Below are 22,184 nucleotides of genomic sequence, written 5' to 3'. Positions count from 1 at the left end.
TCATTCCAAACATGTGTGTAAATTTTCACCTCTCTATCTACATTATTCCGTGGTTTATTAAATTTTCAAATTTATACTGACTTTTTGATCATCTGGTACATACGGTTACGTGCTGGCCATTTACAAGAATTTCTTTGGAACAGATGTAAATTACTAATACCTAACATCCAAATTTTGCGAATTACAATTATAGAAACTCTTCTATTAAATAGAAAAAAAGTTATGAAGAATGGATAGTTTATTTGTTTTCAAATTCAACTTGTCAGACATTTTTATCAATGAGTAACTGAGAAAGAAATTTGGTTGCAAAATCGTGTCCCACATTTTGTGCTAAATACACCCTGAATGAGAAAGCAAAGAATGTCACTTTTTCTTCTGGTGCGATAGTTATGTATATCATTGTTCCTTTTTAACTGCAGTGGATTATTTACGACCAACTTCGTGAGAAAATAAACATATACTTTGAGGCAGTAGTCAAAATGTCTAACTGATTAAACATATGTCCAAGAAATGTTCGTGGATTAGCTTCACGCTTTTTATTCTTACTACACGTTTTTGAACAATGGAGACTTTCTTTGCTAAAGATGAGCTACAGCAGAAAATTATTTCATACGATACCGAAAGAAAAAAAACCAAAATACGTCAACTTCCTGATTTTCCTCACCAAATACTTGCAAATGTGACATAATTAAGTTGTTTCAGGAATTCCAAACTGTATTTTTCCTTTTTAATTTCTCAGATATATGGAAACCTAAAAATTCTAAAGTTCCATCCCATTACTTTTTCCTCGCCGTGTGTTACACCTATCGTTGGTGCAGTACCTCTAGATGAGCAGAAGTGAACATTTTGGGGCTTCCTGAAAATGACAGGATGGCTATTCGCAGAATAGAATTCAATAATATTTTTAAGAACATCCATTTATTCTGTTTCTGATTGCATATTTGGACTGATTGTAATACCAGTGTTATTCGAAAAAAGAATTAATTCTGTTTGATGTATAGTATGTGGAGATATGTTTACATATATAAGAAATAATGGTGGATCTAGGGTTGATCCTTGTGCTACCCCATAAATGATTTCTCCCCTGTCAGTATTATTTGCCCTGCTACATTAGTTGAATTCTTAACAGCAGCTTTCTGCATTATTTTGGTTAGTTATGACATTCGCCATTGACTGGATATACAAATAATTCCTGCCTTAGCTGATGACTTGTGGATGGGGCTTCGACATACAAACTTATTTTCAAAGAACGAATGGAATGTCAATAAAATAAAAACACTGTTTATCTGTGATGGTATAATTCCTAAACAAATGTTTTCATAATTTCGATGAGGACCAAACTATGAAATTCTCCTTCGAAAGTAAAGGAGGATACCGTGAAATAGCTTTTATTTCCCATACACGACTCACCTGGAATGATCTATTACCTGGACGTAGCATAATTTTTGATTAATTCTGCAGTATTTAGCCTATAGAACATCAGTAATTAAGAAATAAATTTTTGTTTTGATTTCTGCAGTTGTGTTTATTTTAAATTGAGTTAGTTTTATTTAGTCATAATTTGATTTTTTCACTGATTAGTTACCTACACGTAGCGCTGTTTTTAGCTATTCTTCATCACTACTTTATTACTGCGTCATTAATTTTGGTATTCTCTGAAAATTTTCATATTTTAAATCCAGTACCTCTCTAACATACTTGTTTCGTGATTTTATATACTTTTGTTTCCTTGTAATTCAATTTGTAAGTTAATTTTTTTCACTGTATGTGAACCTATTTACGCTTTTCTACCTGTAGGGTTCTCTTTTATATTGTTGTGGGATCTCATTCTATAACTACAGTCTACTATAACTACACTCCTCTACACGGCGTATGGTTGAGTGTGAATCGTACCTGTATACTGACTCTCTGCCCTATCTCATTCTCGTTGTGGGCGACGGGAAAGATGATTGTCGTATGTCTCTGTTCGTGCCCTTATTCTGGTTCTCCGCATGCAAGGAATACAATAATGCTAGCAGAATGGTCGTACAGTTTCCTTCAAACACAGGTTCTCTAAATTTTCCCAACCAGGTTTCGGGATGCGTGGGGGAATCTGAGGAAGGATGCGAACACTCTAATTGGAATGGCTACAGTTCAATTAAAATAGACAAAGAAGAAAGCTAGAAAAAATTCTGTGTGTAGTTTAATATATACTCAGAACAGTGAAACAAAGGATGCGAAGGTGCACAGGCGAACACTATAAAAAATTAAGGAAGTCTGACAATTGGTCCGATGAGTCCCTGCCCTGGGCCACAACGGCCGTCCACATCCTCATATACATTAATACTCTGCAATTCATACTTAAGTGCCTGGTATTGAGTTCTTAGAAACATCTTCAGACAATTTATCAATTACTGCTCTCTCCAACTGTGCCTGGGAAAAATGAACACTTATATCTACGAGTACCTGCACTGATTTCTCTTATTTTAATGTGATGATCATTTCTCCCTTTGTAGGTTGGTGACGGTAAAATATTTTCTCATTCAGAGATTAATATTTCGTGAAAAGAATCTGAACCACATTCATAACTCTAATAAAGTGTAAGAGCTATTATTAATTAACATTTCCTTAAAGTTTACCTTTAAAATCTAATCATGTATACTAAAAACTGCAAAAAGCACAATAAGGATATGAGTTTAAACGTAGCAGAATGTCATATCCCTTGAAAGAAACTGAGACATCCAGTCTTCGTCCTTCCATTTTCAGTTCTTTATTAAACGGAGCATCAGCTTTTTATTCTCTGCGAACTGAAAAGCTAACGCACTGAACGCCTTCATTCTCAGTCCGTACAATCTGCTATACATGTCTTTTAAATAACCGACAACCACTAACTCTTGTTCATTCCAGAAAACACGACAAAATTTTCCTTTCACTTCTCAGTTTGAAAAGGTTCCTTTTGAAATCTATTCTCAACTACTCTCTGAAGAGTTGTTTCAGAAACGCTAAACTCAACACTGGCTTTCCTAAATCTCATTTCCTTTATTACAACAGCTTTCTGTGCTTCTTACATGTTTTCTGTGGCCCACCTTTGATGTCTAGTTTTGCGTTCGTATTTTCTGTCTATGAAAAAAGGAGAATTGTCATTAGCAACAGTGTGAATAACCTGAAAATATAGTAAAGTGTCTTAGAAATGTTCGAAAAAATATGGATACTAAAAAGTAAACACTAAGAAAGGGTGGTGCGCTACATGGGGCAGAATGGAATCTCGATCTTTCCCGTCCCACTGTGTTCCGTCCTGACCTATGTGGTTAGGTAGAGTTCAAAACCATCAAACCGCCTTGAAAAATAAAAATCTTTTAAGCGCCTTACGATGAATGGCTCAGTAAGCATTGTAAGATTTTAAGCAAGAAAAGAAGTAGTAGATAAAATATTTCGTTTATCTTTCAGATAAGGAATTACTAAAATTGCACTGTGGATATGAGAAATAAGCCCAAACATGTACTGGGAGAATAAGTCAAAGACAAACTCTTCTAAAATGGCTTCTTACCATCCTTCTCCCATAGATAATAGCTCCTGGAAGTGACTGTAGAGGGCACCACTTTGCAGCCATAATACACCCCTAGTTTTGTTGTGCTCCAAAGGTTCGTCCTGCCGCGTCTTCTGTTACGTCGCGATCCTACCAAGGATACCCCTGTAAGTTCCCGAGAATTTTTGTTACACTTTAGTATGGGCTGTACAGATCTGTTACGACCCTAATAACGCTTCTCTGAATTCATTAAATCTCTGTTGTCGCTATTACTTGAGAAGGACTCAAAAAATTGGAAAAATAGCTTATAACGGGTTGCACTATCGTCTCGTGTGCCATTTCCTTTACATATCCATTGCATTTTCCCAGAAAACTCTCAATAGAGATAAATCCTTCATAAATATTTCTTAATACTTATTTTACGTGTCTCGAATTGGTTACAGGATTGCCTTTCATATGACTTCTGTTACATATGCATTGCATATTCCGAAAACTTTTCCAATAAAAGCCATTCCTTCCATTAGCATTTCCGCTTAGTGATTTTACATGAACTTCCATTTCATATCTTTTCATACTAATGACCCACAATAATTATTCAATTTGACATATATCTGCCTACGCTACGCTTCGTAAACTGTTGCTAGTGGATTTTGTCATTCTCACAAATCTCATATTATTTCGGTATCCTGGTAAAGATCTGTCTTCTATATAGTATTGAGATGTTATATTTCCTGCACATATTATCAATTTTTACCAACACAATTTCTGTTTGTAGATTTTCTGTTATTGAGCCGTCAAAATGTTTGTTTCCTGCATGGATTTCAATTTTAAATTCAGTACCTCATCATTAGGAGAATTTCAATCTGACATACTGGACACTTAAGGCTGACTATCAACACGGTGTACCTTCCTACATTCTTCAGCTGGAAGGGAGCTTTTTTAAATTCTTGGACCATCACCAGATACTCTCCTTCTGGTCAATATTACAGTAATTTCGACAAGCATCCTGCATGTGACCTTCACCGAAAGCGCTAGTTTCTCTACAGGATTCACATGATTCATTCTCAAAGTATAGAATAAAATTTCTTTTTTCCGTAATATTCTATTTTCTGTCAACGAAACTCCTGTTATCGAACTATCAACATTTTTGTTCATAATAAAGATGTGTATTTTAAATTCAGTATGTCTTTACTTCGTCGACTTCTTCCGTGAAGTACTAGTAGCACTCTAACTCCTTTGACTGTGCATCAATTTCTATTTCTTGAATTATTTTTTTCATTTCATAGAATCCTGTTTCAAATTATACTCCGTACCATTACACAATGTGTGCCTGCAGTACGCTCTTTCAAACGTCCGGCTGTTTATGCTAGGCTCTCTGTTTTCATTCCTCACACAATGATTTCGAGAAGATCGACTTCATAATCTTCAGCTTACACGTATATGTTTTTATCATACGTTTTTTTCAAAACTTTTGCATGTATTTACATAGCTTCACTTACGTAGCTTCAAAATATCGTTTTGCCTGTTCCTCAAATACGACCACATCGAAATTCGATTACTGAGCTCTTACACTTTTTTATTTAACATTTCCTAGATTTGTACTCTCGTCTGACAAACCGGTCGATAAACTGATTATTTTCTTGTTTAAGATATTTGTACTTTCCTAATTTTTTTCAATTTCATACATTTCACTTCCTTATTATATTGTATAACTGTGTTATACTCTTTTGTCTGCAGTCTTCTCCCAACATACTAATCTTAACTGGTGGGTTTACCTTCTTTCTATTCCTTTTCTAATTGCTGCTCTTACAATTCATAGAAAGTTCGACTGTTCACAGAATGACAGGTCGTTCAGTTCTAATGCAGTTCAAATAGAACTTACTTTATGAACTCCGTATGAAGTTTCAGCAACGAATACGAATTTTTGTTCTGTTTCAGTATTTAGTTCAAGATTCAGTTCAAATATAGAAACCGTAAAAGGTTGGACATGTCGTATCGATCGAATATTTTTCGCTAAGTAATATTATTAAGACTGATGTAAGGTATAATCATTTCGGATACGAATTGAATGTGGAATTCCGTTTAGAAATGTTTGTAGACATTTATAGCTAAGAATACCTTTAGGATTAATTCGTTAACTATTCTTTAAATATTAGAATGATTTGCTTCAGTGCTTTCCAGATACTCAAAGTGTCGAATTTACTTACTTGATACATGTTTATTTATTCCGGTTGTAGTGCTGTCCCTACAATAACCAATTGATGAACTTCACTTTTTATAATTTATTGCTTCCATTAAAGAGAAAGTTTATGCTGAACATACAAGTCAACCACCGACACCTCATCGAGAAGTCATATTCTTCAGATTGTCTCTGATTACCTTTGTATCGATGAAGGAATACGCTAGGGTGGATTACCTCCTGTGTCATAAGAAATGTGAACATTTAAATACACGTTATAGGCTGATCAGTCCTCTACACAACATTACCTTGCAATATAATCACCATTCATTTGCACTTATCTGCGCCGTCGTTGAACCCAGGCATCCAAACCAGTTAGGAAAAATTCTAAGTTTTGCTTCTTGCCCAGTAACTTCAAAAAAAAAAAAAAAAAAAACAGGTTTCGCTGTTGATTGTGAACTCCAGCGCGTCAGTCTCCTCGAATTACTTCATCAGCACGTCCTCGATTGGCATGTGTGACAGTGGGTTGCGGTCGGCGCCTGGGTTGTTTATCTGCAATGTTCGTTTCTCCGTGACCAAACTGTGCCACCCAACGCCCTGCGCTGCTGATGTTCATTTTAGCGTCTCCGTACCCTTTCTTATGGATGCGGCTATAAGAGCTTTAAAATTTTGGGTCAAGAAGCAAAACCTGATTTTAGCGATGGCGGTAATTTGTACAAATGAATGGTGACTATGTTGAATGTTGAACGGTAGTGCTATGTAGAGGACAGTTAAGGCTATGATCTGTACTAATTTCGCTGTTGGTGTCACTATTATTTTTTATGACACAAGAGATATGCTTTTCGATCCCACCCTCGTAGTTCTATTATGCATTCTTTTTGGTCTACGCGAATTTGTTTTTTCAGTAGAGTGATTAGATCTTGATCCTTACACTTTTGCAACGTACAGCATCAACATCATTGTGAGTTACACGTTCCAGTTGTGATGCAACATACCTCCCCTGCCGGCGACGTAACCTGTGGGCCCAGCTAACCACTTTGCCAAACTTGTTTCGAGTACGCTGAAAAAGTGTCGCTGGAGAACCCTTTCACCCCCTCGGTAAAATTCCGGTCTCTCTGGACGCTATTTGCAAACCTGTAGAAAGACATTCGTGGTTGTCGATTTACTTCGGACGAACAGGTGCGCCCCTAGGTACAATCATGTTTCGGTAGATAACCGCAATCGTTTTTCGATGAAAGCATTGATCGTCTTGTCCCACAGTGGGAGAAACGTGTTAACAGTTACTGCGGTTATTTTTTAAATAGTGGAGTTTCATACTTGTTTCCGTGTGTGTCGTTTTCAGTCGACTCCAACATATTTTTATAGCTTTCCTATCGTTCCCATTCTACCCAATATCGCTGAATGGTACGATGAAGCTTTAGGATTACTTTCAACAAATCTCTGTATTCTTATGTATCAGTTTCTTTCGCGTTCCTTGTTGTCCGTTATTTTTCGAAACCGTTCATAAAATGCGTTTCTCAGGTCCCTGTTACGTGTAGTATTACAACGACATTTCTCCTCAAAAAATGTATCATCACTAAATTGATGTAGGCCTACATCCGCGATCAAGTATTGCGATTAAAAATAATTAAAATCAACATGCTCTGAATCACAGTTTCTCTTCTTTGCTGAATATGTCGTAATTCACAAAAATATAATTTTGTGTTGCACAACCCGACCTGCTCCATATAACTTCCTTGCCTGAACATCCTATATAACTTTGCTTATTTAGTAGAGGAAATCTTTATTGAAATATTTTACCAGTAAGAGTGACAGCAGCTACAAGAACATTATTGATTTTTATCAATTTCAGTACTATAGGATATCAAATATAATGCTTGAAAATGACACAAAAGACGAAATTCTAGTTGCGCGCAGGAAAATAATTAAAATTCCAATGAACATAACGTCATTGAATGAATTATTCGAGTTACTCTTAAATAGTTCTCTTCCATTGAGGTCTTAGTTTCCGACACTTTTCATGACACTCACTTTTCTCTTCTCTACATAAATACGAAGTTATACCAACTCCATAGAGTTCATCAATCTTACTACTTCATCCAAATGGTGTTTAAGTAATTTTTGGATGTAAATACATTATAATTTCCGTTTTTAAAGTAAGAGTGTTGCGAAACAAACTTTGCAGAACGTGACAGTAAGTGACGTGAAACATTGTAGAAATTAGGCAGCCAACAAATTGTTCTTTCGATTTTGTAAACAGGGCGAATGTAAAAGTGTTTGACCTTTCGAACGTTAACCTATTCAGCACGGAATAGGGAAAAAGGGTTCCCAATTAAGACTGTTCGGGAGAGAACTGCCAGATTCACTTTAAATCAAGAGAATAATCACGAACATCTTGGTAGGGTATTGGACAAATTAGCATGTCTGTGTCTATCATTTTGTGTGTGTGTGTGTGTGTGTGTGTGTGTGTGTGTTTGTGTGTGTGAGAGAGAGAGAGAGAGAGAGAGAGAGAGAGAGAGAGTTATTTTTGTAGACTAGTAGTACACGGTTTGGTAGAAATTCATTCGTCACTTCACTGTCCGTATTTACATCACAGATGTTTGAGACTTTATAAGGTAATTGGAACCATATTGTTTCATATCTGTAGTTCCTTATTACACTCAAGAGAAAAGTCAATCACATGTGGAATAATACGCGTTCTTCACATTGTTGAAAACTATTGCTGTAAATTTTCTAATTAAGGAATACGTGATCCTTCGATGTAAATGTGACATTTTTACGTGTAGCAATTAAAATGTATTCTTGAAACGAGGATCGAGAATTGTTATCTATTTAACGTCCTTTATAAAGGAATATGTCACTATTATAATAAATAATTTAATACGAAAGCAATAAAATTAAGATATGCTGTTGGATTGTCTGAAATTTTAATGCTATGTAGAGTTCGAAAGCTGTTGTATATATTTTATTGAAGACTCCGCGCACTATTTAGCTCTAAATAGTTGTTAGTAAGATATTGTGTGCTAGAAAACAATCCGCATCTCTTGTCCACTCTTTTCCCGTCAGTATGTGATAACTCCCGCAGAACAGCAGTTTGCGTTACTGCGTTCGAGTATGCCATTGGCAAGTTAAATAAGGAACACACAAAGTTACTTCGCACTCTCTCTTCTGTTGATCGACGTGTGGGACATACTTCAAAATAGTACGCCACACCTGCTGCCTTCTGTGTGTTTGGCGCAGCGGGAATCGTTGTTCATGTGAAGCTGCAACCGTGCTCTTCCATCATACTCGACAAGCCGAGACGAGGATGCAGCAGCTGAATATATAAAGCACCTAGGATGTTTCGAAATGTCGACGCCAGAGTCGGGATAGGTTTACGGTTGTGTAAACTACTACTCACTGTTTACTAAACATTAGTAAGTGTTAAGGGCATCCGTGGTTTCAGGCGCTGCAGTCATACATAGACTGTGCGGCTGGTCCCGGCGGAGGTTCGAGTCCTCCCTGGGGCGTTGGTGTATGTGTGTGTTTGTCCTTAGAATAATTTAGGTTTAGTATTTGTAAGCTTAGGGGCGGATGACCTTAGCAGTTAAATCCCATAAGATTCCACACACATTTTTTTGTTAAGGGCCACGGTTTGCGAGGATTTGTCATTGTTTTTAAGATATGCCAGTTTTTTTATATTATTTACTGACATTTGAGTGCACGCCGCACACCTATCCATGTAAATAAATCAAAATTGCGTGCAACTAATACGGACACAACATAATTTGTAAGGGGAACACTCATGATAATTAAATAAAACAAAGGCAATGCCAACTGGGAATAACGTACTGGGATTACGAAGTTATTTATTTTACGTGAGTTGGATCATATGTCTCACTTCACTGTCGTTAGAAACGCATAGAGTTCTTTATACACTGAAAAGTCTGTCGTTGCTAATAAAGTTGGTGCATAGTTGGTAACATGTGTTTCTTATTCACATTATTCATTATCAACGCTGATGTCACGTTTTATCGGTTGTTGCATAGAATAAATACGTGACTTCGATCTTCCTTTCGCCACAGCCACAAAATGGAGATGGTGCTGGTCTTGGTTGGTGTGAATACAGTGCAAAACGGCAGTGGTTGAACGCCAAGCACGCCATGTCGCCTACAGATTTACGTGTACGCGTGAGCCCATGGGAGCAATGTCTGACTGGTTTGCACTGGCACTATTTGCGAGTAAGCCATTCATTCCGACTCCTCTCCCATTACATCGGTAACGGATCTTCCGCTGGAACGTGTGCACGGGGTGTAACAGAAAGGTATGACATACTTTCAGAAAACATTCCTAACACGTAGGGGAAGAAAATGTGTTATATGGGCATAGGTCCGGAAACGCTTTATTTCCATGTTAGAGCTCGGGTTTTACAACTCTTCAACACATTAATCATGGGAAACGCCACGTTTCAGCACTTTCATAAATAATATGTTCAAACTGCAGTCAGTTGGCGAAGACACGTGCATCAACTCGCCGTCGCTTTGAAACACTAACTCGCTTTCATATCCCTGGGGAATTGTGTATTGCGTCTCAGACTTCCACAATACGGGCGCCAAGTCTCCGACATCTTGCACTGAGCTGCCGCACACAAGAACTTTCCAATATCCTCACAAGAGAACGTCTAGTAGGTTTAGATACGAAGAGCATAGAAACCATGGAATCGGGAGGACGACTGTTCAAACCCGCGTCCACCCATCATTTTCCGCTAATTCCGTAAATCGCTCCAGGCAAATGCAGGGCTGGTTCCTTTGAAACAGGTATGGCAGACATCCTCCTCCATCTTATCGTATTCCGAGACAGCGCTCCATCAGTAATGACCTGACTGTCGATTGAGGTTAAACTCTAATTCTCCTTTCTTCTTTTCGTCCTTCATTTCTCTGGGTGTCGAACGTTGACTGCGAAACACTTCATGTAAGGAAACGGTAAGCGGGCCCTTAGGAAAGAAGTGAGCGATCTTGTTGTTATGTGCTTTAATTAAATACAAGGAGTACCTGCCGCCATCCCTAGACAGCTGTTTTACGGCTATCATACTCTAGTGGGGTATCAGGTAAGTGAAAATATTTAAGGACAGTGAACGCAAACAGAGTCCGAGAAGATGGCACTATTTTCCTCCGGTACCGAGGTTGCCGTAATCTATGCCGTCATTAAACTGTCTTAAACTCTGCTTGCACATGAGAATGCCACCAACTTTATAGGGCCATGCTGAAACCATTAATTGTTCTCCAAAAATATCACCTGTTACTGTACTACAACTGTATAGAATGCGCCAAATCTTGTGCGCTTATTCGGCTACATTTGGAAAATCTCTACTTTTGCACGCAAAGGGATGTCCTCCCTTGGAACGTGGCACCACTACAAATAACTTTTTATAGGCAAGACCGCATCAATTAAAATTTATTACTGACTACCGGTTTCGACAGTTAAAGCGACAACTTCTGATCTCCATAAAAAGATCGTGTTCCATTATGAGTTAGCCACTCCGCATTACGGTGGCTATAAGAAGTTTTTCAAGTTAAATATAGATCGTCCCTTCCACTTTCTGAATACGAGAAACTTCAGTCTCACTACCAGCATCATCAATTTTTTCGTGACACTTAAGAATTTACTCCTCTGGTCTCTGAGTTTATTTCCAGTTTCTTAAAGCCATTGCACGAATTCCTATGCTATCAGTATTATGAAAATCTTTCAATAAAAGTGGAGATCAACAAGTTTCTTTTCGAAGGTCGTACAGTCCTGCCTCGGTTTGCCAATGAGGAAAAATCGCCGCGAGCGCTGATGGAATCATCCCACGATGCACCAGTTTGAAGATGCCTCTTTAGTGTCCTGCTGCGTGAAGAAATCCTTAAGTGCCTACTGCACATCGACGTCCGACAGGAATCTTCGACCATCCGAGGCCTTTTGTAAGGGACTGAAGACGTGGGAATACTGGTAGCATGGGGAGACATCAAGAGTACATGGCGTGCGATCGAGTTTCGCCCACTTGAGATGTCATAACTTCTACGTTACATCTGCGATATGGAAACGTGCGTAAGCATGAAGCTGCAGCACCATGGGTGTTCAAAGGTCTCTCCGCAGTGCCGTATGGTTGTTAGCCGCACGTCCTGTACGCTGCAGTGAATATACCGAAACGAAACTCAGTGAAATACAAGTTATTCATTCATTGAATATTCACTTTCACTTACAAATTTCCACATAAATGTTGAAAGTGTCCCCCCTGTTGTTGAATACACAATTAAATTCGTCTAACCATGTTTCCAAACACAAGCTGTAACATTTCTTCTGTAACAGAAGAAAAAGTAAGGTGGTGTTGAGGCAGGCGATCGTGGAGGCCAAAGTCCCTGTGAAATTATGTGATCACCAAAACCATCAGCAAGCACTGACATTGAAACGCGAGCTGTGTGCGCGGTTGCACCATCTTGTTGAAAATAAACGTTCAGTATTTCACTTAACACAAGTTCTACCATGAGTGGGTACAGAATATCACTGCAGTATCGTTGTGCGTTTATTGTTTCGTTGAAAAATATGGGACCCACAATCCGACGTCTAGAAATTGCACGCGTAGCTAACAATCATCCGGCACTGCGGAGAGACTTTTTGAACACCCCAACGGTTGTGCTAGAGAGATAACCTGTCCCATACACATTCTTCATTCCCCGATGGATATATACCGGTGTTTCATTTTCGGCAGCCGAGAAAGGAATACAATCACGTTGGTCCTGCTAGAACGTGTTTGATAATAAAGTCATCGTAGTTCACGTTTCCGCATTTACCGCACGCACTTCGGAAAGACGCGAATGCCACACTTACGTTGATTTTTAAGTGGTAGTTAAGCATAAAATGCAGCAAATTCGGATAGCATTTCTACTAAGGTGAGTTCATAACAGGCAGATTCATAGTGAGCCCTTAGTGGAACAGGAGGTTTCTATACAAAATAATACAAAAACAGTGTGGAAACAATCTCAGTTTTTGGTAGGAATATTTTGAGTAGTAACGTTTTGCGGACCTTAGTCTATGTTTCGGTTTCCTTCCTCTTATATCATATCTCTTTTTGCAGAGTCAAAGTCGAAGTTATTGCTAGTTTTCATTTCTGTGACGTGATTAATAATCTTCATTACAATTATTGTACACAGTTTCGACATTGTGTTTATGATATTTTGGGGCGTTCGACTCCTGTTGTACGAAGACTTGCTGTGTAAATCTGTGTCATTACATCTGTTTAGAATAAAATACCAGGATTTATGTAAGTACCTGCATTAATAGTCACTTTGAAGAGTAAAGTGAAGGTTGCTGGCCGTGGATTAAAACGAAAGGAAGTTCTCGTTACTTTTTTAATATTACGGTTGCTACACGAATTACGGGCAATTCTTTTCATCAAAAATATGTAACTACACAGTGTTAAACATTAACAACATATGATAGATATTTGGAAACGCTTGTACTACGTGTTGTACGAATGTGTCAAAGACAAGTACAGGGTGTTTCAAAAATTACCGGTATATTTGCAACGGCAATAAAAACTAAACGAGCAGCGATAGAAATACACCGTTTGTTGCAATATGCTTGACACAACAGTATATTTTCAGGCGGACAAACTTTCGAAATTACAGTAGTTACAATTTTCAACAACGGATGGCGCTGCAAGTGATGTGAAAGATATAGAAGACAACGCAGTCTCTGGGTGCGCCTTCTGTACGTCGTCTTTCTGCTGTAAGCGTGTGCTGTTCACAACGTCCAAGTGTGCTGTGGTCAACATGGTTTATTCCTTAGAACAGAGGATTTTTCTGGTATTGGAATTCCACCGCTTAGAACACAGTGTTGTTGCAACAAGACGAAGTTTTCAACAGAGGTTTAATGTAACCAAAGGACCGAAAAGCGATACAATAAAGGATCTGTTTGAAAAATTTCAACGGACTGGGAACGTGACGGATGAACGTGCTGGAAAGGTAGGGCGACCGCGTACGGCAACCACAGAGGGCAACGCGCAGCTAGTGCAGCAGGCGATCCAACAGCGGCCTCGGGTTTCCGTTCCCTGTGTTGCAGCTGCGGTCCAAATGACCCCAACGTCCACGTATCGTCTCATGCGCCAGAGTTTACACCTCTATCCATACAAAATTCAAACGCGGCAACCCCTCAGCGCCGCTACCATTGCTGCACGAGAGACATTCGCTAACGATATAGTGCACAGGATTGATGACGGCGATATGCATGTGGGCAGCATTTGGTTTACTGACGAAGCTTATTTTTACCTGGACAGCTTCGTTAATAAACAGAACTGGAGCATATGGGGAACCGAAAAGCCCCATGTTGCAGTCCCATCATCCCTGCATCCTCAAAAAGTACTGGTCTGGGCCGCCATTTCTTCCAAAGGAATCATTGGCCCATTTTTCAGATCCGAAACGATTACTGCATTACGCTATCTGGACATTCTTCGTGAATTTGTGGCGGTACAAACTGCCTTAGACGACACTGCGAACACCTCGTGGTTTATGCAAGACGGTGCCCGGCCACATCGCACGGCCGACGTCTTTAATTTCCTGAATGAATATTTCGATGATCGTGTGATTGCTTTGGGCTATCCGAAACATGCAGGAGGCGGCGTGGATTGGCCTCCCTATTCGCCAGACATGAACCCCTGTGACTTCTCTCTGTGGGGACACTTGAAAGACCAGATGTACCGCCAGAATCCAGAAACAATTGAACAGCTGAAGCAGTACATCTCATCTGCATGTGAAGCCATTCCGCCAGACACGTTGTCAAAGGTTTCGGGTAATTTCATTCAGAGACTACGCCATATTATTGCTACGTATGGGGGATATGTGGAAAATATCGTACTATAGAGTTTCCCAGACCGCAGCGCCATCTGTTGTTGACAATTGTAACTACTATAATTTCGAAAGTTTGTCCGCCTGAAAATGTACTGTTGTCCCAAGCATATTGCAACAAACGGTGTATTTCTATCGCTGCTCGTTTAGTTTGTATTGCCGTTTCAAATATACCGGTCATTTTTGAAACACCCTGTATGTACACGAATGATTTCTCGAGTAATCAGTGGGGGAAATAAGTTGCTGGACATGTAAGGTCCTAATCCGTTAAAAGACAAGACGATTCCGCCATTTATTCATTGTTTGCTAGTCTGCTGTCTTCATGGCCAGTGAAAACTGAATTCGCAGTAACATGTGAGCTGTGAAAAAACTGTTTGAACATTCAAAATTCCGAAGTAAATGAGTGTGTAGAAACGATCATAACTTTTAGCAGGGAACGTCCTACCGACAGGAATGCATGCATGAGGCCTTCGTGATATCAACCTAAAGTATGCGATACTGGTGTCACTAACAAGTCCGACACGTCGAAAAACACCCTGTGTTCCTTTACGCAAGAAGAATACCACGGAGGAAATGCACTATCGAAATTTTCGCTGATATGATACACTGTAAGTATTTTTTAAAAATTGTAGAGGTAAGTAGTTTTTGCCGCCCGAGGAAGCACTTATGACTGTGGTTTGTGCATTCCTTTGTACCTAGCGCGCGATCGGCCGTGACAAGAGGGTGTAGCGCCGTGTACAGCAAATACACAGGATGACACGCTCGAATCTGAAACACCGGAGCTATACAAGCGTCCCGCATCATTAATTTTTTTGAATGAGAAGCTTTTCATGTCGGCAGCTAAACTGCTGCAGATGTAATTCTTCCAAAAGTGACTAGCAAAGGAAAGTAAATCAAGGCAGTGTCTGACGTAATACTGCAGACGACTTTCAACAATCAGGACATTAATTTGTTGAAACGAAATATTTCTTACACATAACTAATTTTATAACACCTCCTGCAGCACAGTTCAGGTAATAATTTTTGAATAATGTGTAGCTGAACAGTAATGAAACAATTCCTTGTTTAATCCCCACAGTCGTCACAATAAAGTGAAGTGTCATTTTAATGATGAAAACCGACATTTTCCTTACACTAGGCACACTTGATGAAAGAAAAATTAATCCATTCAGACACTTCATAGTAATTCCTAGTTTTATTAAGACAGAAGTGCGCTGGAGAAAGAAATGGTCCTGGTCGTTTCTCTGCTTATGGTTCTGCATACCAAAAGTACTCAATGAAATTCGTAAATCGTGCTAATGCCAAAATGACTGAAATTTAAGAATACTGCTCTCCTGATGAACCTCGAATGATACGGAGGTATCAGAAATTATATCGTCTAACAATTTCCTTAAAAATAATTTCCACAGCCGAAAATCTCCGTCATCTTCGAGTGGCCACTTCACCTTGGTTATTCTAGACAGAAGAGGAATCATGTCAACAGTGTTTTCGTCGTCCTCCTCAAAGACAGTGGTGTAGGTATGTCCAGGCCAAGAGTCGAACAAAAGCAACGAATTAATTTCTACAACTAGTTAGAAATAATTTCAAATGAAATATTACAAATTATTAGTTCCTATTTTTCCAGATTTAGAGTCATCGAGTATAAGATTTTTGCCATTAAACTCCCCTTCTTTCAATATTGAGTCTAATGTGCTTTGAGGTCCCTGAGGACGGATATAAACCTGCATACTTATTACTGATTTTGTTGTATACGAATGTATCGTAGGAGTAATCGATTGCCTGATAGAATACCTTTTTTCGCCTCGAAACGATAAAGTACGGTTTGCTTACAGTCCTCCCACGAAACCTGACTGATTGGCATTGGACACAGCAGGTGTGGGGATAAAAGTAAATTACGAATTAATGGCATCTCCTCTACACTTTTGCTTGAATTAAAGTTAGTAGTGCTAAAACTTCCTATATGCTTTCTGTAATCTGCTTATACTGGTCGAGGAGGCCTCGTAATCAGCAGTGTTCATCTCATTTGCCATTCGGAGGGCGTGGCCTCGTATCTCTGCATTGGTAACGATGCACTGTCTCTCGCAAGGTCGTTGTTTTTGTGTCGCACTTTCTCGACTTTCACTATGGAGCATATTTATTTCTTCATGTAAGTTTCTTTTTCCTTTAATAGAATTCAGGATAAATATTTTCCGAAGCAAAAGTTTTCACACGGCTTAACATTGAACGTTATCTTAATGAATATTTAATTCAATCTCCAGTATTAACACTACCGCAAAAACAACTGACTATTTTTGTGGATATTAAATGAGTTGCTAATTTTAGCGAACATTAACTACGGACAATTCTTTAAAAAAAACTGTCAACAGAAACTAAAATTCGCTTTGGAAATGACGATCCCACCGAATAGTGTTATTTGTTTAAGAAAGCACCATCAACAAAGGATCTATGCCTGTGAAGTTGCGCTTGCACAATCAGCTGCAGCTCCGGTGGCACAGGACATTTCTCCAGCCATCTTGAGAGCTAAGAATGGGTAATTTTCAACATAAAAAAGTTACCTGAAGCGCGTCTTAGCAGCTATGATTTTGATACTTTTTTGTGTATTCTTCCTGTATAAAAAATTTCGGAGCATGTTTCGACAAGTCAGACTGGGCCATTCCTTTGAAGTCGCGGAGTTCAGCATTTACCTCTGAATTTGCTGCAGGCTAGTGTTCTAAGCGTAACACCTACTCGTACGGTGACCACGTGCCGCACAGGCACAAGTAAACTAATATGATTTGCTCGTAATCTAGTGAACTTCGGATTGGCGGATTTAAATAATATTGCAGTGCACTTTCTGAATACCAGCTAGAAATCTTTACAATATACCAACTTAGAGACAACCCGTCCAAGACATATTAACAACGTCCAAGTTATTACTGCATAATTCCCAGCCTCAGACCATTACACTAGACAGGAAATTTTTTAGTTGCATATAGACATAGACGCAAAGGGAGGAACGTGGTAGAATGACGCTGTGATAAGACACTGTACTAAACCGGGAGTATGGCGGTTCATATCCCAGTCTGGACAGGCAACTTTGGGTTTTACAACGTTATCCTTAACCACTCAAGCGAAACACGGGGATACTCCCTTTGAAATGTATTACCTTCCGGACTTGTAGCTTGTGCTGCTTCTCTAAAGACGTCGTCGTCGTTGTTCTTATAGCAAATCGTAGCGCACGAGACTACCGCCCCATGTCCAAATTTTTTATCACTCTCTAGATCATATAATGGAGTTAGGGAATATCAAAACATGTGACATGGATGACCGCATTTTTTGAATGATTTGACTTAGTAGCTTTAATTTTTTATACTGACAGAAGACTGCAGGCTTTAATACTTGGCATAAATTTCAGCTTCATACCTCCACACATTCTAGGAGGAAGAATGTTAACAGTCGGACAGACAGAGAAACGGACAACAAAGTCATCCTATAAGCGTTCTGTTTTTATCGACTGAGGTACGGATCCCAAAAATTTAAGAGCCTGAAATCACGTGATCTCGCCGACATGGGATATCACCAAATCGTGAGAGTAGTCGGTGTGTAAAGTGGCGCTTCAGTGTAATCATTGAATTACGCGCTGTATGGGCCGCAGCCTACATTGCTGAACCATATCGCGTTTAGACGGCAATGGCCGTGCGTCGGTGGAATGAAGAAATTGTTAATCATGGCCACATACAATTGTGCCTGCACACCTCATCTCCCTGTCGTGACTATTGAACCCCCTTGAGATTATAAGGGTGAAATTTGCAGTTCTGTTTCACAGTCCTCTTTAAAGACGTAGAGGGGTTTGTAATGTTATAGAATGTCGACGGACAAACCCCGGTAAACTTCTCTGCAGAATTGTACTAATTTTTCAGTTATATTCAGGCGTTCGAACTGTTATTTAGGTCTCTTATGCTTGACATTGGTTGCAGAACCCATCTTACGTCATTGAATCGTCCACCGGCCTATTGTTCTTTTGTGTGGGAATAGTGATCTCTTCCACGCGCATTGCGCGAGAGGTGAGAGCACACGACAGAACTCTACCTCTGGGTCAAAACGCACATACACTGGTCAACGTTCCAAAGTGAACTACAGGGCACATTATGTGGATCCGATTGGACATGGTAGACGGTGTGGACACATTTCCATCTTAGCACGGCTACCAACTGAAAATGTACTTTTTTGATTCGATCATCCTGAAAGTCTAAATATTGTTCGTTTCAATATATATTGAAAAGTCGAAGAAGTAAGTGAAAGTCACTCTTCAGTATCTTTTAAGACAAATTGTTCATAGGTCTAGTAATGAAACAAGATTTTAAGTTTGTTTTGCTACAGACCACAGACATTGCTATAAATGAGTAAAACTGAATGCGTGTGGTAAAGTGAATAGGTATTTTTTTTTTAGTAAATGCAAAGACGGATTTCAAATACCTAAAGTAATTCCTTTGTCGAACAGTAAGTGCAGTTTAAGCTGATAGGCAGCTAAACTAAAACTGGTTTCATGTGCCCTCATACAATAAGCAATAGCTTGTGAAGCCGTTGAATGTTCAAGAGACATCTCGTAACGTCTCACTTTACATCTTATAACTTTCCATATACCCTTGTATCAATGAATACTGATGTCCATTTGTTTGCATACCATACGATATATGCAGGGTACCATACGACATAAACGCGGAGAGTGCTAAGGTTGGATAGGTGAATTACAGCTCGAGATACATCCAACGTCATACTATATAGTACACATATGTTAAGCAAGAGACAGTACTGTTGTTGCTGTAGCAACCAGTCCGAAGACTACAATAGTCTGTCCTATGCAAGCCTTCCCATATTGGCGTTAGTACTGCACTCTACGATCGTATGAACTTACTTAATCGCCTACTCTTCCAAACATCAGTTCAATATTATCATTTGTTTCCTAGAGGCACGAAGATTATTAATTTGTTGTAACTTTAGTCTTTTTCTTACATTTGTTGTTCGTAGCCCTGTCGTCTCTTTCCAATCTAGCATAATTTTGTAATTATCACGGGTAACATCCTTTTCCACTTCGAAAGAACTTCTCCAGTTTTCTTTTTCTCTTCGCAACATACTACGCTACTTTCCTGGTCGGAGTGTGTTCATTAGCGCCGTGAATCTAACGATTTCGAAGATGTCGTGAGAATATCGTCTTTCAGTCCTTTAGAAACTTCTGCATCAACAACGTGAATAATTCTTCAGTAACTGCTATTATTACCAAATAAAACGAAAGAGGAAATATCTCTGAGAACATCACAAAACAAAAACGTATTTCTTTCACTACATAAATAATATTATTGTGAGATACAGTCGAAATCACTTCAATATATTTTTAGAATGATTACCACACCAAGGAAACAAATTTATTTGACATGAAACAATGGTACCGAAACATGTTTAGAGAATGAAGTGTTGCATCGCTTTGAATTACTTCCTTTTCTTGCGATTTTTTAGTATTGCGTTGTTAGCTAGGGGTGAGTTGTGCATCCGTTGCTAGACAACGGTTGTCAGCAGCCATTCTAAGGTTATGTGTGTCTGATAAGACAAACCTAAAAACGAGAGAACGTAGGACTACCTGGTTGTATTAGATATACAGATATTGTTTGGTCAGTGTGACGGAAAAATCGTTATGTATGTCGGTTGAGCATCCAAGCTACGAAGAGATATTACTGAGTTGTCAGGAATCCCACACAAGAAAGATCAATTAATACGTGGAGGATGGAACGGTACTGGAGTAAATCCCTTTTAATGGATAGTTTACACAGGTACTGAAAATGATATATGTAGGTCTAGTGCAAATGGAAGAATTAAATTTTCGGTGCGAAGTTATTTATTTTTTTGTCATAAAACACAAATAATTCTTTAAAAGAAGTTTTCATAAAAACTTCTTACTGTTACAGCAAAAACAGCACCATCTAGTATAAAGTTGCTTGTACCAACTTTTAGATCACTATCATTCATAATATTTTGGTCTGCAAGGTTTTCTTGTTGGGAAATATCTATATAGTTTATATATAGCTTACATATGACAACTACTTAATGTTTCTGTGGAAGGAGAGAGTCAATTTTTTAGTACTGCGTTGTTAGCCAGAGGTGAGTTGTGCATCCGTTTCTGGACAACGGTTGTCAGCAGCCATTGTAAGGCAGAATTTCTACACAGAATAATTTTTTTTTATTACATGTATTCTCTTATGCTTGATAATGCACGGTCATATGAGTCTCATAATTTTTTGTCACAGTATGACTGAGGAGAGTGAATTGTATGAATTTTGAACCAATGTGTTAGGATGTACAGGGTCAACTGACTTTCTTAGACAATATTTTCATTATTAGTGTGCAAACTACTTCGATGCTATTGCGTGAGGATTTAGAAGCATATTTCACTAGGAGAAAGATAGATACCACCTACAAGAAAATTTAAGAGGCCTTTGGGAAAAAGATAAGCAGCTGTATGAGCTCAGATGGAAAACCCGACCTAAACAAAAAAAAGGGAAGCTCAAAGAAGTATATGCAGAGTGTTTACAGGGGAGATGAAAGCATTGTTATAGAAGGGGAAGTAGCCGCAGATGAACATGTCGTGGGAGATATGACACTGCGGCAAGAATTTGATGAAGGTCTGAAAGGTCAAAGTCGAATCAAGGGCCCGGGCGTAGACGATATTATGTCGGAACTGCTGACGGCCATTTCAGCCATGACGAAATTCGTACCACTGGTGTTCAAGACGTGTGAGACGCGCGAAATACCCTCAGACTTCAAGAAAAATGTAGTAATTCCAATTTCACAAGAAAAAGCAGTGAAAATTATCGAACAGCCAGTTAAATTAGGCTTGGCTGCAAAATACTAATACTAAGTATTTAAAGAAGAATGAAAAAACTGGTAGAAGTAGATGTCGAAGAAGATCATTTGGATTCCAAAGAAATGTAGGAATCCGGGAGGAAATACTGACCCTACGACTTACATTAACAGATAGATTAACATAAGGCAGACCTACATTTATAGCACATTTAAAGTGAAAGCTTATGACAGTGTTCATTATAGTACTGTTTTTGAAATTAGGAGGGAAGGTGGCTGGGGTAAAGCACATGGAGCGAAATGCAGTTTACAACTTGTATAGAAACCAGAGGGCAGGCATGAAAGTAAAGAGGCTCGAAAGGGAGCAGTGGTTGAAAAGTGAGAGAGACAAAACTAAAGCACATCAACAATGTTGTTCAAAATGAACACTGAACAAGCAGCAAAGGAAACCAAAGAAAAATTTGGGGTAGGAATTAAATTTCAGGAAGAAGAAATAACGCGACGTGGGCCAGGGCGCCTTTTCTAGGGTTCGCGCGGCTCTCTCCTTCCCCCCCCCCCCCCCCCCCCCCCACTCTCCCCCTAGGTTCGAGTCCTCTCACGGACGTGGCTGTGTGTGTTGTCCTTAACGTAAGTTCGTTAGTATTAGATTAACTAGTGTGAACCTAGGGACCGATGAACTCTGCAATTTGCTCCCATATGAACTTATCACAAATTTCATTTTATTTGGAGAAATAAAATCTCCGACGTTTGCCAATGACATTGTAATTGTGTCAGGGGCAACAAAGGACTTGGAAGAGCAGTTTAACGG

The 22,184-nt window shown here is 39.0% G+C and overlaps 1 protein-coding gene across 2 annotated transcripts in view; it reads left to right on the top strand.

Annotated features, from left to right (window-relative positions):
• Nucleotides 1–22,184, top strand: part of LOC126281485 (lachesin-like) — a 737,825-nt gene that overhangs the window by 972 nt on the left and 714,669 nt on the right. The window lies entirely within an intron of this gene.

The sequence above is a fragment of the Schistocerca gregaria genome, chromosome 7, assembly GCF_023897955.1.
Source record: "Schistocerca gregaria isolate iqSchGreg1 chromosome 7, iqSchGreg1.2, whole genome shotgun sequence".
Lineage (NCBI taxonomy): Eukaryota > Metazoa > Arthropoda > Insecta > Orthoptera > Acrididae > Schistocerca > Schistocerca gregaria.
The sequence above is the reverse complement of the archived record's forward strand: the minus strand, read 5'-3'. Positions and strand labels throughout refer to the sequence as shown.